The sequence below is a fragment of the Filicampus tigris genome, chromosome 10 (genome assembly GCF_054856515.1).
Source record: "Filicampus tigris isolate MCC_2025a chromosome 10, RoL_Ftig_1.0, whole genome shotgun sequence".
In the NCBI taxonomy this organism is placed as follows: Eukaryota; Metazoa; Chordata; class Actinopteri; order Syngnathiformes; family Syngnathidae; genus Filicampus; species Filicampus tigris.
The window spans coordinates 24,372,512-24,392,676 of NC_141226.1; the positions used below are offsets into that span (position 1 = coordinate 24,372,512).

The following is a 20,165-nucleotide window of genomic DNA, read 5'->3' on the forward strand; positions in this document are numbered from 1 at the left end:
TTCTCATGGTTAGGAAACTCCAACCGGAAAGATGTTGGCCGGGGGCGGATTATAAAAACGTAAACAATGCATTCGGCTCTATTCTTCGCTCACGATGAACTCCCACGCGAAGTAAACCCTCATTTTCTTGACATGGTATTGTGAAATACTTAGATTGTCAACCCTCGCTCTTGTACTTGTAAGAAGATTAAGGCAGCGGAGGTGTGCTCACTGTTTATCCGCATTTGTCACATCCCGTTGGTGCTACGAGCGCTGATTTGCTAGCTAACAGCCAATCAGAGTGACCAAATGTCACGACTGGCGACGCCAATTCAACATGCGTAAACGCCCCCAAGATGCTTACAGACGGATTACGACACTACGATGGTGGCCACTACACCAATCAGACGGCGCTTAAAGACGCAACGACGCTTCACGACCTCCAATGTCGGTTTGGCATATCAGGGCCTTAAGGGTTTCAAACCAGAAACCAGGTTTGGGTTTCGAATTAGGGTTTCCTGTTAGTTAGGCTTTCAGGACCCGTGTTAGGGTTTAAGTTATGGTTTAAAACAGAGTAAGGGTTTCAAGATAGGGTGTAAAGACAGGGTAGTAATGCAAGTAAGGCTATCAAGCCTGAGTAATGGTTTCAAAGATCCAGAATTATGTTTTCAATAAAGGGTAGTGATTTCAAATTAGGATATGCAAGTTGGGTTTTCAACCAGATTGTGGTTTTGAGAGGAATGTTTAGGATTTCAAATTCGGTGTGTCTTGACTCATTGTCAGAATTGAAATGACTGCTCGCGTTGAAAATCTGTCGTTGCACTTGTGTGTCACACCCACGTCAGATCAACCGGAGGAGCTTGACACTTTTGTCAACGCTTATCATCGCAGCCACTCGTCGGCCCGGCCGCTTCCCAAGCGCGCAAATGTTTGGAATGGACGCTCAAAAATTTACACGCGCCACTCGCTCGTCAATATGGTAGCCGCCCGCCAGGAAAAAAACACGCTGTGGGAAAAACAGCTCTGCTAATACAGGCAAAAAAAAAAACACGTCAGCACTAATGTCCTGTGTGCAGTGTGTAAATATTTCCCAGCGTCCTCCCTCGCGTTCAGGTCGGGTGAGGCCAAAGACAACAGACGGCGTTCCCCGCAGCGACACCTGGGAACACTCCAGCGATGACCGCAGACTGCCGGTAAGCGCCGCGCCAAACGCCTTCTCAGGCGCTCGGAGGAAGATGCCAAATGCGCACGCAGGGCCCGGAGGAGGAAGACGCCAAACCCACAGTAAGGTTTGCACAACAGGCTGTGGATGAACACCTTGACAGTTTTACCTGAGGTAGGGTTTCAAGTTGGGCTTTGGATAACAAGTGAGGGTCCCAAACAAGGAGATCGAACCCACAACCTCCGGGTTGGGAAATGACCAGTCTACCACTGAGCCATGCTGCCCCCAATTCCAAACCGTACCAAACCTGGAATTCTTCCCAAAATGGCTGCTTGAGACAAGATGGCTGACTTTGAGTTTGGGGCATGGATCCTTGAGACTTTGTCATGCGTCATGTTTTGATTGACTTGTCCGCCCAATTTTGTGTTGACCTTTCAAACTGGTGCCTGACAAACTAACGGCTGATTTATATATTTTTTGGGGGCTGAAGCTCTTTTCCTGGTGTACCTAATGAATTGTCCAGAGCATATTGTTCATAGTGGATGCTTTTCAGGACTTTATACTGCTTTTTTTTTTTTCCTTTTCTGTTCCATCTCAAGTGCGTCCTGTTGCACTCTGGCATCGCGAGGTCCACTTAACGCGCTTTTGCAAACATGCTCAATCAGCCGTAGGAAATGTTTTGTCTGGCTTCCATTAGGCCGCCCGCACCTCCGCACTTCATAGACCGTGCATCTTTCCCACTCGTGTTGTCAACAAGAGGCTAAAAACGTCAGGACATAATCGCGCAGCGAACCATCATCATCATTGAATCATTTTGGTGAACATGATTAGTAGGGGTGTTATGAAAAAAAAATTGGAATCAGAAATTTGGTTTTGATATAGAAGATGTAAATGCATCGAATCGAATTGTTCTACCGTAGAATATTTCGATATAACGTATCAAATGGTCTTTTATTGGAGAGGTGCATCCTCTAATAATAGTAATAAAAATAGAAATGCTCTCATATTGTTAAATGGATACCTGGCCGACTAGTTCTTGGATGAATTTCGACTGGAAGTCGCCATTTCTGGCGAATTCCAGGATTGTCCAAAAGTAAAACAAAAAATAAAAAAGACCCCCAACACCAGTTTCAGTGATCGACCTGAAAGTGAGCAAACAAAACCCACAAAAAAGTCTCTAGGACCAAAGCCCCAAATTGAACAGGAAATCTGCCATTTTTGTTTGTTGTTTGTTCAAAAAATGAAATAAACTCAGCCCCCAACACCGGTTTCACCAATCAACATGAAATTGGATGAGCATGTCTATCATTACAGGAGGCACAGAAAGGTCTCCAGGACCCATGCCTGAAATTGGACAGAAACGTTGCCGTTTTTTGTTTTTTTTCTTTCAATTGGCGTCCAAGTTATTTGGACAGCCAATTTCAATGAATCAAACGCAAGCATGTTTTTGGATTGACAGTTTGGCCCGGATGAGATTAGCAAGGGGGCCGTAGAACTTCGGGGTCAATTGTTGCATTCGGAAGCTGCCGGCAGTGTTTTATGACTCTCACATACTTGTCGTTCTCTCGCGGCCGGGCCCAACTTCATTCTTGGTGGCGCTCCAATGCCGACGAGCGGGAGGGACCGCACGTACTCACTTAAAGCAATCAAAGCTCCATTCATTCCGCAGCCATCATAGTGCCCGATTCATTTGCAGCCCATAATAGAGAACCTGTTGTGGTTCTGGTGTAAAAAGGCCACCATGTACCCCCCACCCCCCGCCTACCCCTGGACACACATGCTGACAAAGCATTAGAATGCAGAGTGAAGAAAGGCAGCCTGTTTATTTGGGATGTGCAGAAGAGGACATTTATTGCAATTTGCGCACAAACTGTTGAGTAGTTTCACATATATTGACGGACATTCTCTGACATTTACTGAGAGTAAAAAGAAGCAGCTGATATATTGAGTTTTCGGTTTCTTTTCAACCTTGCGACGACCTCCAGGAGCATCCGATTATGGCCTGGCAGTGTTTTATGTGCTTGACATGCAAATGAGCAAGCGACTCCATCAGTGCACACGGAATAGCTTCACTTTCCCATTAAAAAGATGATATCTCACAGTACTTTTTTACGGTAGAAAAAAACACTTTGACTGCAAAGTGTTTTGGAATAAGACAACACGAATGACTTTGAATGGAAAGATTTAGAGAAGTACATCGTTTCCGTATTCTTCATTGTTCTGTACAGTTTTTGTGTAATATTTTAGTAACACTGGCCTCATTTTTTACTACACACGCCAGTCCCGATTAATCGCTAATCAGAATTTTTTTTCTGCCCAAAATTGGCATCGGCTTCAAACAATCGATATTGGTCAGGCCCTAGTTTCAAATGAGGGTTTTGAGCCTCGGTTACTGTTTGAAATTAAGGTATTGAGACATGGGAGGTGTTCCACATTATGGCTCGTTTACAAACCAGGTTAGGATTTCAATTTGTATTTTTGAGGCATGGTTAGAGTTTCTTGGCATGGTTTCAAGTCATGCTTACTTTTCAAATGACATATTGAAGCCAAGGTTAGGGTTTCCAAATCTAGATTTGTTGCCTGAGTGAGAATTTCAAACAGGAGCTTGTGTTTTAAATTAAGCTTTTCAACCAAGTGTGAGTTTGCGTTTGGGGTGTGAAGGCAAATTTCAGGGTTGGCTTTCAGTTCTTATTAGAGATCCTGCCAGATTTTTGTTCTCCTTCAAGCTGGGCAAACCGAAAGTCGATCTTTGTCCGGAACGTTTGAGTGTCTACTTTCACTGTGATTGTCCGTCTGGCGGCTTCTGCTCCACGTGGTGGTCCGGACGGACGTATGAACAGATACTGTAACAGTCCTCCTGGACCTCCCACAGGCACAGTCACCCACTTTTAACTGCGTGACACTGATGGCGATAGGAAGGCAGCGTCCACCCGGGAGGGTTTGTTTCTTTTCTTTTCCCTTGGAACGACGTTGACGCCGACGTTTTTGGCTACTCCCTTGAATAAAGGTGGAAGAAAAAAAAACACACACACACACTGAAGACATATTAAAACCTTAATGCCGTTGATGGGCACGGATCACGTTAAGTGGAATCGGCAAAAAATATCCAAATGCAGCCATGTGGGAGCACATTCAAAAGTGCTTACATGCTTGAGTAAACACAATTCGAGTTTGGTGGGAACCTTTACATTTGAGGTAAAAGCAGTAGCAATAGTCAACAGCATTGTGTGTTCCGAATTATTACTTGTTCAGCAGCAGAGTGACAAGTACTGTATGTCCGAATACATTTTATTGAAATAATGTGTAAGCACAGCATGTCAGCAAAAAAGCAGCAATAATAGTCAGTTATATTTTATGTGGTTATTGATTGACAGTATACAATACTAAATACCATTTATTCAGCTATGAATGTGCCCAGCAGTATTAATAGTCAGCAGTATTATATATGAGGACTTTACATCATATCAATAACTAAAACAAGCAATATAACACATATGGGTGGATATGAACAAAAGGCAGCAAGACTAGTCGGTAGCAGACACTGAAAAATAAATTAAACAAGCAATACTAGAGAGAAAATTATATGTGAAAAGCAAATAAACACAATACTTTAGTATGCGTACTGTAGATGTGAACGTAAACAAAAGCAGCAATAATAGTCAGCAGTATTGTATGTGGCTCAAACTATACATGTAATCCATTGCATCAATAATTCCTCTACAGTATATCTAAGAGTATAGCCGTAGTAGATTGTAATACTACTGTATATACACAAAAGTGTGTAGCAGCAATAATAGTCAGCAGCATTATGGGAATTACAGGCGCAAAAAACAATTTGTTTGTCCAAAAATAGTCATATAAGCAGAATAGAAGAAATAGGTACCACATATAAAGAAGTCAGCGTGGACAAAAAAAAAGCAGCCAGAATAGTCGGAAGGAAGCATTGTATGTGACGACGATACGCGATATAGTCATCCGTTTTATATTGTTGATATCAACAGTTGCCTCGAGGCAAGTCTGAGCACATTTCAAGGTAATATTACGGGAGACGGCAGGGAAAACGCATCGCCCGCCATCAGGCTTCCGGAGGCAAACCCAGAACAAGTTCAAGTAAACAACGGAATCATGTAATGGGACAAACATCTGGCGCGGTGGCCGCAGGGGCCGAGCAGGAAGTCTCGGCGAGAGCTGACTGACGGACGGTAATTGATGAGCGGGGGGAAGCGTCGCCGCCCGTCCCGCAGGACACGCTGACCTCCAGTAATCATGATGAATCCGCGCCGCGCTCAATGGCTCCCAAATGGCAGCAGCCATAATCAAGGCACTTTTCAGCGCACCGTGGAATGTGCAAGCGCCGCGCTCTGCTTATTTACTTGCCGCTGCCCTCGAGAGTCAAGGCACTTGCGTTTCCTGGGGGTTTTCCTTCCTCACTCCGGGGGGGGGGGGGGGGCCTCAAAATATTCCCGTCTTGGAGCTCTTCCAAATGCTGCTGTTTGGACACAATTCAGCATCTTTTTTTATTTGCCCGACGCCAGTTTTTCATGCCAACCCATTTCCGTTGACCGAAAAAAAAAAAAAAGATTGTAGAAGCTTTCATGAGTCAATGAAGCAATTTACGTTAGGCGAGAGGGGAAAGGAAACTGCTGCTCATTCATTCATTCGGCCGTTCATGGAGCAACTCCTTGGTTTTGTCCTGACTTTGTGCCGAAAGCAGGCTGTCAAAAAGGATCCCAAATCACTTTATTTTGAGAATCCGTTGATTGCAAGAAATCATTTCTTCGCTTTCCTGTTCCGTTTATTGATTCTTTTTCAGAAAAGAAAAAGAAGCTGATCTCTGACCGGGGCTCGGTTGCCGGTGAGGCGAATTGAAGCGCCTCCTTCTCGTGTGGGATTCGGAAAATTGGTTTTCTGATCTGAAAAATGGTTGACCTAAAGTGTGCATCGCATTGAAATGGTATGAAACTTGTATACCACAACTATAGGAATCCGAATGATCACAATATTGCCAAAAGTGTCTTTTCGCTATCCAAGCGAGTGTTGTCTGAGTTGTGTGTCAATTTTTTTCCTCCATTTTGCTTGTTTGTGCTGCTTTATTCGCATACCAGTCGCCAGTCCGTTCAGCATACCTTCGTCCTGTTTACCTTTTTGTGACCAATAAGAGTCTTTGCATGTGGTTTGTAATCTTGACTGTTTACAATTTCTGATGTAATGTTGTATATTATGAAACTAAATACGTAGGGGTTGCTGATTTTTTTTTTATTAGATTCTTCTTGTTCCATTGCTTTTCATTCCTTTGCGTTTACTTTTTAGCAGTACATTGAACCCCAAACAACTCTTTTTTTTTTATGTAGAATCTAATCAAGTATTTGCTGAAACCCCTTGCCATCTTGATTTTGGCCCTCTTTTACTGCCACTTGCACCCCTTTGTCTTTCGGGGGGCATCCATTATTCACGAGTGTATGCTGTTCCTGTCGCAGTTTGGTCCCAATCCTCCGCCACTACCAACGGTTCACCCCATTGTGATAATACCGATAATCATTTTGGTCACTAGAGTCGGAATGTGAATTTTTCACCTTGTTTCATCTCTATAGGAAGGGTTTAAGGTAGCTGATTTGACACTTTAGGTATTTTTGTTGCAATGCTTTGGGTGAATGTATCGGTCGTCTTTTGGTGAAGTTCCTATTAACAATACAGTCAACTCGGAACTCCTCCCAATTTTCTCTGTCGACCCTAATCAACAATTATTTGCTGAAATCCCCTGACATTTGGATTTCGGCCTGTTTTACTGCCACTTCTCCCCCAAAGACGTGAATAAAGGAGGTGTTTGGAAATGTAGCTTCAAAGCAGTAAGTCCGTTGGTCGTTTTCGACTCAAGATGTGCAGAGGGACTTGGTGAAAACAGGGACAGGAAGCGGCCGCTCACTCCGGCTGGCACATGTGGCAAGATTGCACCACGACGCAAGAATTCACACTCGCACTTCGACAGCTGCACTTTTAATAAGAGCGACGGGATTATATTACCGGACCCTGGGTGCTCCCAAACCTCATCAGCTGGGACGCACAGGAAATTGCCTGTCGCCGCGGAAAAAAAAAACAAAAAGGGAAAAAAAGCACTGACTGGTTTGAAGGACAGGCTGGGAACATGCACATAGTTTCTTTTTTCTTTTCTTTTTTGGGAGGGTGTGGGGGCAGGGGGGGGGGGGGGCGGCGTTGATTACCTTGAAACTTTTTGGGCAGTGCGATGACGTTGGAGGAAGTTTTGTGTTTTAAACAAGCAATCCATCTTCATTAGTGCCATCACAACAAGCCAGCACTAATGTGGTCACCACAATCCCAATTTCCCCTCAGCTGCCATTTTACTCTTCCTATGACACAAAATTTCCTGACTTTTATCATTTTTTTCAGCGTTTGTTGGCCTAATTGGCTCGCTACCTTGTTATAATCCAGTCAAAATTGATGCGAAAGTATTCGAACACCTTCAGGAAGAACCTTCAGGAAGTGAAGAAAATGTGGCCTTTGTACAGGAAGTCAAAGAGTGAAGAAGCACTGGACAAAAGTATTGGGACATGGACAGTATCTATAAAAAAATAAAAATAAAAAAAAAGGACGAAAGAATTGTGACACCTGCGTGAAGTGAAGAGGTTTGGGCAAAAGTATTGGAACACCGGCAGAGTTTTAAATGAGATTTTTAATGAAAACTCAAAGAAAATGTCAACAAGATTTTGAGACACCTGCAGGAAGTCAAGAAGAAAAGGTGGACACAAGTATTGTGACAACTGCAATTAAAAAAAAAAAAAAAAAAGAAAAAAGTTTGGCCTAAAGTCTTGTTGGAACACGTACAGGAAGTGGGAAGAAGTGAAGAAAATGTGGAGTCCGGCCAAAAGTTTTGGGACACCGGCACCTAAGTGAAATTACGAAGAAAATTGAGACAAATGTTTTGGAACTCCTACCCAAAGTGAAAATAGGAAGAAAATGTGGAGTTTGAAACAAGTCCTGCTTTTCTAACAATTTGTACAGGACGTGATTCAAACGTGAACCTAATAAAATGTCCAGTGAGGGCACATGGCCGTGAGAGGAAGTCAAAATGAAATTACAGGATATTCCGCACAGCTAAACACTCTGTTGGACAAATAAATGCTTCTGCAGACGCTGTGTGTGTGTGTTTGTGCGCGTGCGTGTTTCTGTCTGTCGCCGTGGCTGATTCTTATGTATGAGAGCAACGTGACCTTTGAGGAATCTGAAGATTGGTGTCGAGGCTTGCGGACCACAAGGGAGACGGACAGGGCGAAGGGTGTTTTCTTTTGTGTGTGTGTGTGTGGGGGTGTGTGTGTGTGTGTGTGTGTGTGTGTGAGGCTGTGACGAGCAGCCGCGGAGGTCCACTCGGCCATGAAACCAGAACGAAAACGCAAGACGATACAAAGAAAACAAACAGGCTGGCGGGGCCTCCCCTTTGCGCGTCTAAACAAGCCGAGGTGATTATTGAATTGTGTTGATTGTTTCCTGGCTCGCGCGCGCGCGCACGCTCACACTGAGCACCACTTGCACACGTGCTAGTCGCAACTTGTTTAATTTCGACCTCAGAAATAATGACGTCTCTGCCGCCTTCGATTGACAGACGTCCCCACCGAGCTCAGTGTGATGTTGCTGGCGTTGAATCGCATGCACGCGAATACACTGGGAACGCTGCGCCTTCCATTCCCAAGCCGAACCTCGACTCAAAATGCATCAAGAAATGTGACAATTTTAGGCTGTTGAAAACAACGGCAGTCTGCGTTTGCTTTTCCTCTCCATCATTTAATTGTCCGCTTCATGCCCGTGTTGTATGGATTCCACCATTTGCTGTAGGTGTCCCATTACTGCAGTTGTCAAGAGTCCCCTCACTCGTGATGATGAGCCCACATTGAATAATGTCACTTAGGTCGCTCCAAACAAGATGACGAACAATTTTGTAATGGAGGCCAGCGGAATAATGACGGCGAATGGATTGCCTATTTCCTGTTCAGCTCACCGGGTGACCTCGGGGGCCCGGACCCCCAACCGCCTGCCTGCCTGTCGTTCGCATTCATGCACCCTCAAATTAAAAGTCAAAGGCATTGTGTGACAAACTGATTAAAAAAAATTTTTTTAAAAGTCCATCACAAGGTGTTCTTGATTTTATGTTGTGGACTCTACTAGATTTCAAATCTGCAGTTTTTGGGAGGATTTACATTTTATTTTGAACAAACACCATTTTTTTCACTTCTGATAGGTGTCCAAATATGTGTCTATTGGGACACCACAGGAAGTGAACTGAAGAAAATGATAGTTGGCCAAAGGTATTGGGACACTTGCAGGAAGTGCAAAGTGGACTTTGGACAAAGTATTTGGACACCTGCAGGACATGGAAAAAATACAAATCAATGTGGACAAAAGGATTTGGACATGTACAGGTCGTCTAAAGTTGAATTCAGGAAAAGTATTGTGATGCCTACAAAAAGTAAAAGAAAAGTAGACCAAATATTACAAGTGGAGATGAGAAGTGCACAAAAGTAGTGGGACATCAGCTGCAAATAACGCCAATATGGCCAAATAATATCAGGACCCTTCCAAATATAATTCACTTGAGCGCATCATTGCGGCGCTTTTGTTGTGGCACAAAAAGGGAAACGTCACTTTTGAGTGTCAGCTGAAATGTGACAGCTGTCAGTCACTCGCACATGTGCACTCCGCAGGGTGCAGCCCACAGCCGGCGCGTCGCATCTCGCGCACACACGCGCTCTCGTTTGTGTGCCTGAGTGACAGCTGACGTGATCATGCGCTCCCATCGTCCTCAAATGTGAACATTCATCTGAGATTGCATGTCTCTATTTCTGCACCTGTACTGACACTCTTAGGAAATGTGACATTGGGGGGCAAAAATATTGGGACACCTGCAGAAACTGAAAATTTAAGAAATTGGAGAGTTTGGACAAAAGGGTTGGGACACCGACAGGAAATAAAAAGGGGAGAAAATTATAGTTGGACAAACGTTGGCAATTGTGAGGAAGAGAGAGTGAGTCGGACAAAAGTATTGGGACACCTACATAGAGAGAGAGAGAGAAGAATGGAGTTCAGACAAAAAAATGAGACATCGTAAAGAAGCGGAAAAAAGTATAATTGCACAAAAGTTTTGGTACACCCAGAGAAAGAGAAATATTGGATAAATGCATTGGGACACCAACAGGAAGCGAAAGATGAGGAAAATGTGGACAAATAGATCATACTAATATACTTTAGAGTTGTGCAAAAGCATTGGAACTTGTACAGGAAGTAAAAAAAGCTTTGAGAGGAAGCGAATATTTACTGACATTGATACTCGACTATTTCGTGTGTTACTTGGTAAACAAGCTAGCTAGCTGTTGGCTAACTAAGCATGTGATGAGCCGGTACATGCCGTCCGTCCACTTCCTTTCCAGATGACACAACCACTGTGTGTGTTTAGGTGTGTTGTCGCCCCTACACAGTAAAGTGAGTCACGAGGATATTTGAAAAGGTCTCAATAAAAGCCTTTGGACAAATGAAATGTGGATTTAGTGAGTCATGGCACGAACCCGCCCATATGCTGCACCATCTGTCCGACCAGTGCACAACATGGCAACCTCACAAGTACAAATTCATTGCGTGTGTGCAGTGTATGTCTCTGTGTACGTGTGCGCATGTACACTACATGCGAGTGTGTCTTTATAGATGCGTGTACATGTATGTATGTATGTATGTGTACGCGTGTCTCTGGGCGTGCGTACGCGGCTGCGTATGAGTTGGAGTTGCAGGGTTTGTCTTGGCTGAGGCTTAGTGTGCCATTAGCGGGGCTAAAGTGCGCTTTTGGGTCGCAGCGACGGTCCACTTGGAGAGGCCGCTCCCGGAGGAGAGCGTCTGTGCTTGTGTTGGCTCGCAACGCCGGCCTCCTCCTTCCACACGCACACACGCTCGACCTTTTCCGCACGAGTTCACCAACAAAGCAAAAGCAGCATCCATCACGTTATTTTTGTACAATGTTGCACAATGTTAACATGCTCCGCGAGATCATATGAGAAGAATGCGGATGCCTGTGCGAGGGCTCGGCGTTAGACGACGTGACCGATCGATCTCATGCCTCCGGCGTTGTACACATTAAATGTAGTCATCAATGATAGTCTGGTTAAGCAGTTGAGACTGACCCACATACGCCAAATAGACAAGAGACAATTGTCGGGGATAAATCATACTGAACAGTGTCAACTCCAGTATTATCCTAAATGTAAAGACTTGTCATTCTTGCAGATTTTTTTTCAGCAGCGCTTTAAGTAACAAACACCGAAAATGACATAAACATCTACAGTTGAATAAGTATATAAATACTATAATTTGTTTTAGAGCTGAAGCGGGTTATTGAGTAATTCGAGTACTTCGGTTAAAAAAAATGCTCGAGGCATTTTTTCTGCCTCAAGTACCCGCTTATTTCTGTATACGCTGTCCGGAAGAAGTCAAGCTAACCGCAGCAACAATTGTTCATGCTGTCACACATGACAATAACAGACCGCCAATGCGGCAAGAAGGCCAACTTCAACGTAAACCTTACTTGCAAAATAATATATGGGCAGCAGTGCCTTGGAATGCTTTTATTTTGAAGTTGTTCCCGGCTGTGTGTTGCGGCATAACGGCTGACGTGACTGGTTTTCCAGACTGTTTGGGGGATCGTTTATTCCCGTCACAAACGGTTGCTTCTGACGACAAGCAGCACAACATCCTCCTGAAATAATCTTCAATCGCTAATTAAGGGCGCTAGAAAAATGTTTTTATAAAAACATCTTAATTACGCTGCCATTGTATTATACGGTGAATGTTGCCAGCGTTTAGCGCTAGCAGCGCTATTCAGATGATAAATGAATAGACTATGCAGTATATTTGAGCCTATAGATTAACCCCCCCAGTTATGTATGTGTTCTAAGTTTTAACCTGGATTGTGTTGTTACCTCCAATTTCACCTTAAAAAAAAAAAAACGTCGCCTGCATGTCCATACTGTTCAATTATGGTTGTGTTCTAAGCTTTAACGTTTGTTTGTGTCGTTACATCCTCTTTCACCTTAAAAAAAACCAAAACCAAAAAAAAACCTTGTCGCCTGCATGCCCATACTGTTCAGTTATGGATGACTGGTTAGCACATGCATGTGTGCCACTCTTGTAGTAGCTCAATGACAGCAAGCCGCAGCACTAAAGCGCAACACAACATTCCACAGCATCCTGACAAAGTCTAGACCAAAAGTTGACATCTGTCAATCACACCGCTAATGAGAGTAAATGTAAGACAGCGAAGGCGTGCGCCGAGGGAACAAGGGGACGGCGAGTGGGCGAACAGGAGCAAGCGCAAGTTGTGTCACACAAAGGGGGCGGGGGGTTTGGGGGTGCCGCGACGCTACCCAACTTGTTCAACATCACACGACGCAGCGGAGGAGGCAAAGATGATGAAACACCTGTGACTTCTTTTTGTCTGTCTGATCCTGCTGAGCTGTAGTCACGTTTGAATAAGACACAAGCGTGACTTTGGGGAAAGAACCACGTGACCATCGAAAATATCATTTTGAATTTGAAGTGACAAAAGTTAGAGCTTACCTACAAATTGTCTGGAATGATTGTTCACAACAACAAGTTGACTGATTTTGATTGGCAACCAAAGAATGCTTTCAATGTCGAATGCTTTCTGATGGCATGTAGCTGAAGTTCAAATTCAGATCTTTCCTCGCTGGTTCTCGAACTTGCCAATTCGCCCCGATATCGTTAGTCCCTGTCTCTGTCGAAATTGAATATTTGAATTTGAATTTGAATATCATCTGAGATGAAGTCTGCCAGGTAGCTGAAGTCAAGTCCAGAAATTGCGGCTTTATCTTATCCGAGCAAGAATCGTTTAGATGATGGTATCTGACGTAAAACTTTATCACGTTTTGGAATGTTCTCTTGTTGGAATCCTTTTGATACCTTTGACAAAGTCCTCATGAGTCAGGGTGTGGTGGAGCATTTGGGGCTGATGATTTTTCAGGCTCCGTGAGAGGCCCGGCGACAATGTCAAGGCCGATAATAAAACTGTCCGCGTTCAAAGACTTTTACGGCCTGGCAATTTATCCCGAAAGTGACTTGTCAGGACTCCTTCGCAGCTGCCTTGATTGTTTCCCTGAAAGTGCCTTTCTCATCACGCTCACTCATTTGTTGGATTGCGCATACACCCGCTAAAACACGAAACCCACAAACGAGCCGACTAAAGTTTGCGTTTCCGCTGACAGATCTACGACATGACCGGAGGACTCCAGGAGCTGCGAGACAAGAATAGGAAGTCACTTGGTGATGACTCCAGTCCAAAGGCCTCCACAATCATCAAGTCCGCTTACTGTGAGTGAACTGTATTTTTCATTTACCAACAAACCCTCTTGAACGTGGCACTCAATGAACTCTGTCCGCATTCTGTGTCCATCTCCTGGACCGACCAAATATCGAGTGAAACATTGAGTGAAATTGGACCCAGATGCATTTTATATAGTGTACCCTGTTTTGATTGTAGAACGCTTAGCCCAATCTGACTTGACCCCAGGAACGTGCATAAGAGTAGCAAAAATTGTGGAATGACATTTCCCTTTTTCTTGAATGTGCTGCACTGTTGTCTTTTAAGCGCTCGCACCGGGATGGAGTCATGTCGCGCCTTAAAGGCTCCAGCGCACCGCGCGGAAAGTATACATTGAAAAGACCGCCGCGCGCAGGCAAAATAAATATTCAAGCGTGAGGCTCAGCAGGAGGAAGTGGGTCGGCATGTCCGACACGACTTCCCCCGGTGCCGCAACAAAGCCGCCTCCTGTTCGAGCTGCGCCATTAATTTGCTTCAGCGGCTCATTCAAGTTTAGTTTTCACAGAAGCACACAGACCTAACTTGTATATATTCTGTGTACTTCCCCGTCTATATAGTTAAAGTTTAGATCTCTGTAATGCCATTGTCATTTTTTTTCATATCGGTAAGGTTGAAAAGATCCTTTCAAATTGGGAATCAGTTTTTTTTGGTTTTTTTTATTGGGGCGGCTGGCAAGTTTTGGCCCGTATTACCCAAGCTCGGCTGAGGAGAACACGGTGAGAGCATCCGGGCGCGCTGAGGCTGGCGAGGGGGATGGGTTGTTAGTGTGTGTGTGTGTGTGGGGGGGGGGGGGGGGCGATGTTGATTGATGGATGGGGAGTGTGTGGGAACCGGGACCCCCGCCGACCTCCACCTTGTCCACTCGCTCAGCGCCAATTTGCAATGCAGATAATACGCCGGCTCGCTCAAGGAAAAGGCGCGTTGACAAAGAACACTCCGCGGATGGCAAATGTCATTCCCATTTTGATTCTTGGCCCCCTCCCCCCTCAGCCCCCGCAAAGTCGGCCCGCCACGGCCCATTAGCAGCGCAAAAAAAAAAATCCTTTCACGATTGTCGTTCACACGGACAGAACGTCGGCAAAAGAAAGACGGAAAAGGAGCGTTGGAAATTCCCTCCAGTGTTGGCTAAGAAGCGAGCGTTGTCAAGCACGCTCGCTTTTGTTGCCGCCGCCGCGCTCCCAATTTGTCACATTAGCAGCGCCGGTGGCAGCTAAATAAATACAATAAATGACAACAAAAGATCAAGAAAAGACTTTTTGGCAAACTTGTTCACTGAAACGAGCGCAGACAATACGTGAATGGCGCGCCCGCGTTTGGATTCGACAGCTTAGTGAGTTTTCCACAGTGTCAAAACTCCTGAAATGAGATCGTCTTTCAAATCATCTTTCCCTGCTGAAATGATTGCAAATCAATCCGCTCCAGCCTCCCCCAATAAAAGACAAACAAAAACATTTCAATGTGTTTTTGATACAGGAAATAAGTCCTTCATAATAACATAGTATACTGATGAGATGAGTGACTTCAATGTAAAGAATGAAACCATCTTGCATTCATTGCAGCTCCTTCCGGGGTGCGCTACTTGGCCACTGGGGGCAGAAGACTTTCACAAGTATTCTCAGAAAGCTGAAGTAATATTAGATGTTTTTCGCAGAGGATAAAGAATAAATGCGTGTAAGTAATGTTCTATTGTCTGTCGACTTGTGTTGCTTCGCACTGTTGTTCAAATATCCGTTGCTTTAAGTGTTATCGCACCACCACGTAGTAGTTGAATCCCTATAGATTTTGTTTTAGAAAATTTAAAGCTTGTTTTAGTTTTATTGAATTTATTTGCAATTGTTGCATTTTTGGGGGATATACTGTGATTAAAAAAATCAAGGCAAGCAGCAGTCTTACACAGTTTTTTGATTGTAAGTTTCAATATTCAAACTTAAAACGGTAAAGTATTTAGTAATGAAATTTTTGTTAAAAAAATTCAATGACAAAAAAACATGTAGGCAAGCAGAAGTCTTGTCTTTTTTAATAGAAAATGAATCACTTTTCAACTATAAAATATTCTTTATCTATTTTAAGCTAAGCTTTAAAACAATTTTAAACTGAAAATAAAAAGAACGAACCTCACGTAAATCAATCAGAGCTTTTATCAAGACGAAAAACAGGTAGTTCAATGTGTCTGGAAAGTCGCGCTCCTGAAATGGACCAGTAATGTCGGTCAGACCCTTGCTGAAAGCAAATATGGCTCAAAACATTTTTATTTAATATTGTTTTTACTCAATATGGTCAAGCAACCCTCCGAGAACTCGCTGACTGTTCTTTTCGGGCAAAGAATGTCCGTTGGCCTCATGGAGAATTTCAAATCCAGTCCGTGCATAACGCACATTTCCGCGCGCCGTCTATGTCGTGTTTTGGTGGCGGAAGCAGGCGGCCCAGCAATGATTTTATTTGCTGGGCTCCATGACAACACTGCTGGCCATTGTGCGGCCCGACAGCGGCTCCACGCGAGCGGGCCAGCCGGCCGACGTTTCCCAGGGACCCGACGTTTGTTTTCATTCCAACAGCGATTGCTGCAGGACGAGGTCAGCGTTGGGAAAACAACGTCCAGATGAGCTTTTGGTGCAGTGCGGGGGATCGCAAAGTCGGGAGATGTTCAGGATTCCATCGGTGTGACGGTCGCTCCCCCGCCGGCCCGGAAAATGCCGCCGCGCCAGATGATTGACAGCTCGAGTTTATGAAAGAGATCTGACGAAGGCCTTCACTCGTTCATCAACTCCCTCGCCGCCTCTGCTCGGTCAGACCGAGTTCACGTCGTGAGTCGCTGACAACCTCATCAGATGCTTTGTGAGGCAGCCCAAAGTGACACTTTTCACAGCAAGAATCCAATTCAAAGGCGCTCTAACGGTTCAAAATGAGCAGATTCAAATCAAAGTAGCGCAGTTCCATTTCACTTCCGACCATGCGGAGATTTTCATGCATCCTGTTATAAAAGACGGACGGGGCCACGAGACTTTACACAGATCTGATGGGCAGAATCTGTTGGGTAGTGTGCCTAATGAAGTGTCCAGCGAGCAACTTCTCCTTCTGCCACTCGACACCTCAAAATGGCTTCCCGGTGATGTCATCCTCCTCGGCGACGGTCAGCGCGTGACGCGTCGACGGCTCGGTTGGCAGGAAACGGGGAGCGCCCCGGGGCTCGCTTCCTGGCCCGGGAGCCGCCACGCTCCCTCGTCTGGAAAAAGCATGTCCCGGGCCGAGAGAAATACGAGCAGAAGCAGAATGTTGGCAACTCGCCAACGCTTACCATGACGGCCGTGATCCGAAACATACACGTAAACATGTACAGTATGTAAGCACCTGCAGGCTGGGGCAAAAGCAGCTTCCGAAATAGGCCTTCAAGGCAGGTGCTGAGGTTTGCTGGAAGGTTAGCTTTCAGGACACGGTAAAGCTTTCAAAGTGGGGTTTTAAAACGGGGTTTAGTCAGGGTACTTTGTAGTAAGGGGTTCAATTTTTGGTTTCAAGCCAGGATTAGGGTTGTAAACGATGGGTACGGTTTTAAGTTAAGCGTTCTTTCTGCTGGAGACTCTATGTGGCAGTGAGCTTTTCTTTCCTTCCTTCCTTCCTTCCTTCCTTCCTTCCTTCCTTCTTCCCACCACGTAACTGAAGTGTTACAGGCTGCATTTTGAGTGAAACTGAAAAAATATTTGTGAAAATGAATATTTGACTTAAAGAAAGCACATTTTGAACACAATTGCAAGAGATTGTTATCAAGTTGTGGTGCTCGCAAACGGCAAGTACTCCACTGTAAGTAAACTTGTTCTCGTGATCGCTCTGAAAAAAAAGTCACATCAAAAAGACAACCCGAGCAGATGGTTGGTGGATAGAATCAGCGAGATGATTTCTGTTGTTGTTTTTCAGTCACATATTCCTCGAAGATTATTCCGCCACCAGCGTTGGTGCCTCGATGGCCTTTTCCACAGCTGAAAAACAGTCAACTCGATTCCTTGCACAAAAGTAAGGAAGACGAGCTTCTTTTGCTCGCCTTTGTACAAACGACGACTTTTGCCTTGGCAATGCCTGGAAAGTGACTTTGTGTGATTGCATTAGCAAATGTCTGCACGCATCGTGTGTGTGCGTGTGTGTGCGTGCGTGTCATTTGTCTGTATTTCCTCTTAAGTCGGACGCAATCTGTTCCAGCCAGGAAGCTTGTCAACCTGCATTTATTTTCACATTTGGACAGCCCCAACCCCCGCAATAGTTAACAATGGAAGTAATAATCTGTCGATAATCATTTGTCGCAGGGTCAAGTTGCGGCCATCACAATTGTGAAAACAATGAAATGCTCTTTAACAACAATAAAACAAAAGTGATTCTCAATAATGTGCAAAAATAACACGCACGCGTGTGGACTGACCGATAGAATAGATTTTTGAAAAAATATGAAATTTACCAAACGGGATTTAGGAGGTTTTGGCTCGACACCAGCAATACGTTAATAAAGTTATTCTTTGTTGTAAGTTGGTCAATATTTTTTTTTAAACTACTTTAATGTTAATAAGGCAGAGGTGTACTTATAACAATTTTATGGACAAATGACACTACTTACTGTCACAACGGTGATTTTCTTCTTTTGGAGGGGGGCATAACAGATCATTTAGAACTTTAACTGCTATATGGTGATGTCACTTCCTGTATATTCTGAAGTGCCCACATGAGATGGCAAAACAGACTGACATGTGAGCAAAATAGTGGAGAACAATGAAGTCTAATAGGAATGCTGACACGGTAAGAAAGGGGTTAATGACTTTTTTTTTTTTTTTTTTTTAAAGGCCGCCTCACTGTGTGGATTCACTCTAAATGTAAATAAGTGAGGTCACGCCCCTAATTAGACCCCAGGGGGCGACGTCATTTAGTCACGCTGCCTGTGGAGGGAAGAAGAGGAAGAAGCTGATGATTGGCCGATAACAAAATTGGAGACAAAGTCGTGGAGTGGTTGCAGCGTGCTCATTAACACTTGAAAGGCAGACAGAAGCAGCCGATGACAGATAAGAAGAGGCCGCGCGTGCGCCTCGGCTTCCTTGTCGTCGTCGTCGTCGTCTCCATCATCATCACCCCACGGCTGCTCTTCATCGCGCTCCTACGCACCATCGCCATCATCCCCACCCTATTGCACATCAATGTCCTCGTCATCCTCATCTTCCTCCTCCTCATCCTCCACCTAACTCTTCATGTTCTCTTCATCATCACCTTTTCCTCTTCCTCTTCATCATCATCGTCCTGAGCATCCATCACATCCTACAACTCTTCGTTATCATCATCCTCATCCCCTTGTTTTCTTCCTCATCCTCCTCTCCCTCATCATCATCATCATCCCAGGCTCCTCTTCCTCATCATCCTCACACTGTTATTGTCCTCTTGGTCCTCATTGTCTCCCCATTCTCCCCTTCCTCATCCTCGGTGCCCTTCTCCATCATTCTGCTCATCCTCTTCACTCACCTTTCTAATCTTCCTCCTCATCATGACAATAACCCCGTTCTATTCTTCATCACCATCCTCTTCATCCTCCACAACCTCCTCCTCTTCGTGTGGTCATTGTCTTCCTTCCCATCGTCATCCTCACACTCTCGTTCTCGTCCTCTTCGTCGTCTTCATGCTCAACCCCGTTGACTTCCTCTTTGTCACCCCATTCTGCTCTTCGCCCTCATCGTTCTTTTCTCATCCTCCTCATTCTCTTCATCCGTTTCCCCATCCCCATTATCATAGTCAACCCATCCTCATCATCGTCGAGTCTCTTCATCATTATTCTCATCCTCATCATCACCACGCCTTCCCCATCATGACCTTTGCAATGATGAAAGCAGTCGCGCCTCAAAGCTCGACGAAGGTAGTTTGAGAATTTAGGCTTGAAAAAAACAAAAAAGCATGGATGAAATACCGCTCATTAGAATGGCACTCTTTTTTTTTTTTTTTTTAAATCTGAAACAAAGAGAAAAAGTGAAATTAGTTGAAGAAAAAGTCAGCGTCAGTGTGACGAGTCTAACGAGGGCATAAATGTCAGCACCTGTCAGTCACGCTGGCGCCTCACACCAGGAGATCACCTTTCTGCAACATTCCGCACTCGGCTCGACTGTCAGTGACGGCAAGAGCGAGCGCATTGTTGTTTTCCTCCATTTCAAGTCGCACAGGCGCGCACACGCGTTGGCGGTGGACGTTCCTCTCAGCAGGGTTCTGCCTCGCTTTGACGGCACCACGCTGCCGTTGTTTATTTTGGTGCCTGCGTGTCAGGCGCCAGTGATCCCGCCGCGGCGATAATACAACGTCTTTACCTCACTTTGACTCGACTGGCGTTCAAGTGGAAAAAGAAGCCAAGGCGCCTTCACGTAAAGCTTGGGTGCCAAATGCACAATCCACTGCATGGAATTCTACAGCCCCTACAAAAGGATAATGTTGTGTTGTGTCATTGTGGATTTTCCCCCCTCACTTCCTCCTTGCTTGGAAAAATTCCTGAATGGAATCATCAAGCTCTCTCCTGCTTAACCCAAAAAAAAAGGACAAGCTGAGCTTGGGAATTCTGGGGAAAGCATTTAGTGGAAGTCCCACAGCGGCCGCAGAACACTGTCCCGCTTCTCTGTTAATCGCATTAAG

At 44.8% G+C, this 20,165-nt stretch overlaps 1 long non-coding RNA gene across 2 annotated transcripts in view; it reads left to right on the forward strand.

The window, feature by feature from the left end:
* Window positions 1–18,059, forward strand: part of LOC147141481 (uncharacterized) — a 32,124-nt gene extending 14,065 nt beyond the window's left edge. The window contains exons 2-4 of one of the 2 annotated variants that reach the window (XR_015088267.1): window positions 13,414–13,519; window positions 15,089–15,200; window positions 17,439–18,059. This is a non-coding gene — a long non-coding RNA (uncharacterized LOC147141481). Of the gene's footprint in view, window positions 1–13,413; window positions 13,520–15,088; window positions 15,416–17,438 lie in introns of those variants that run through there. The other variant, XR_015088266.1, reaches the window with a different exon arrangement.
* Window positions 18,060–20,165: the final 2,106 nt, after the last annotated feature.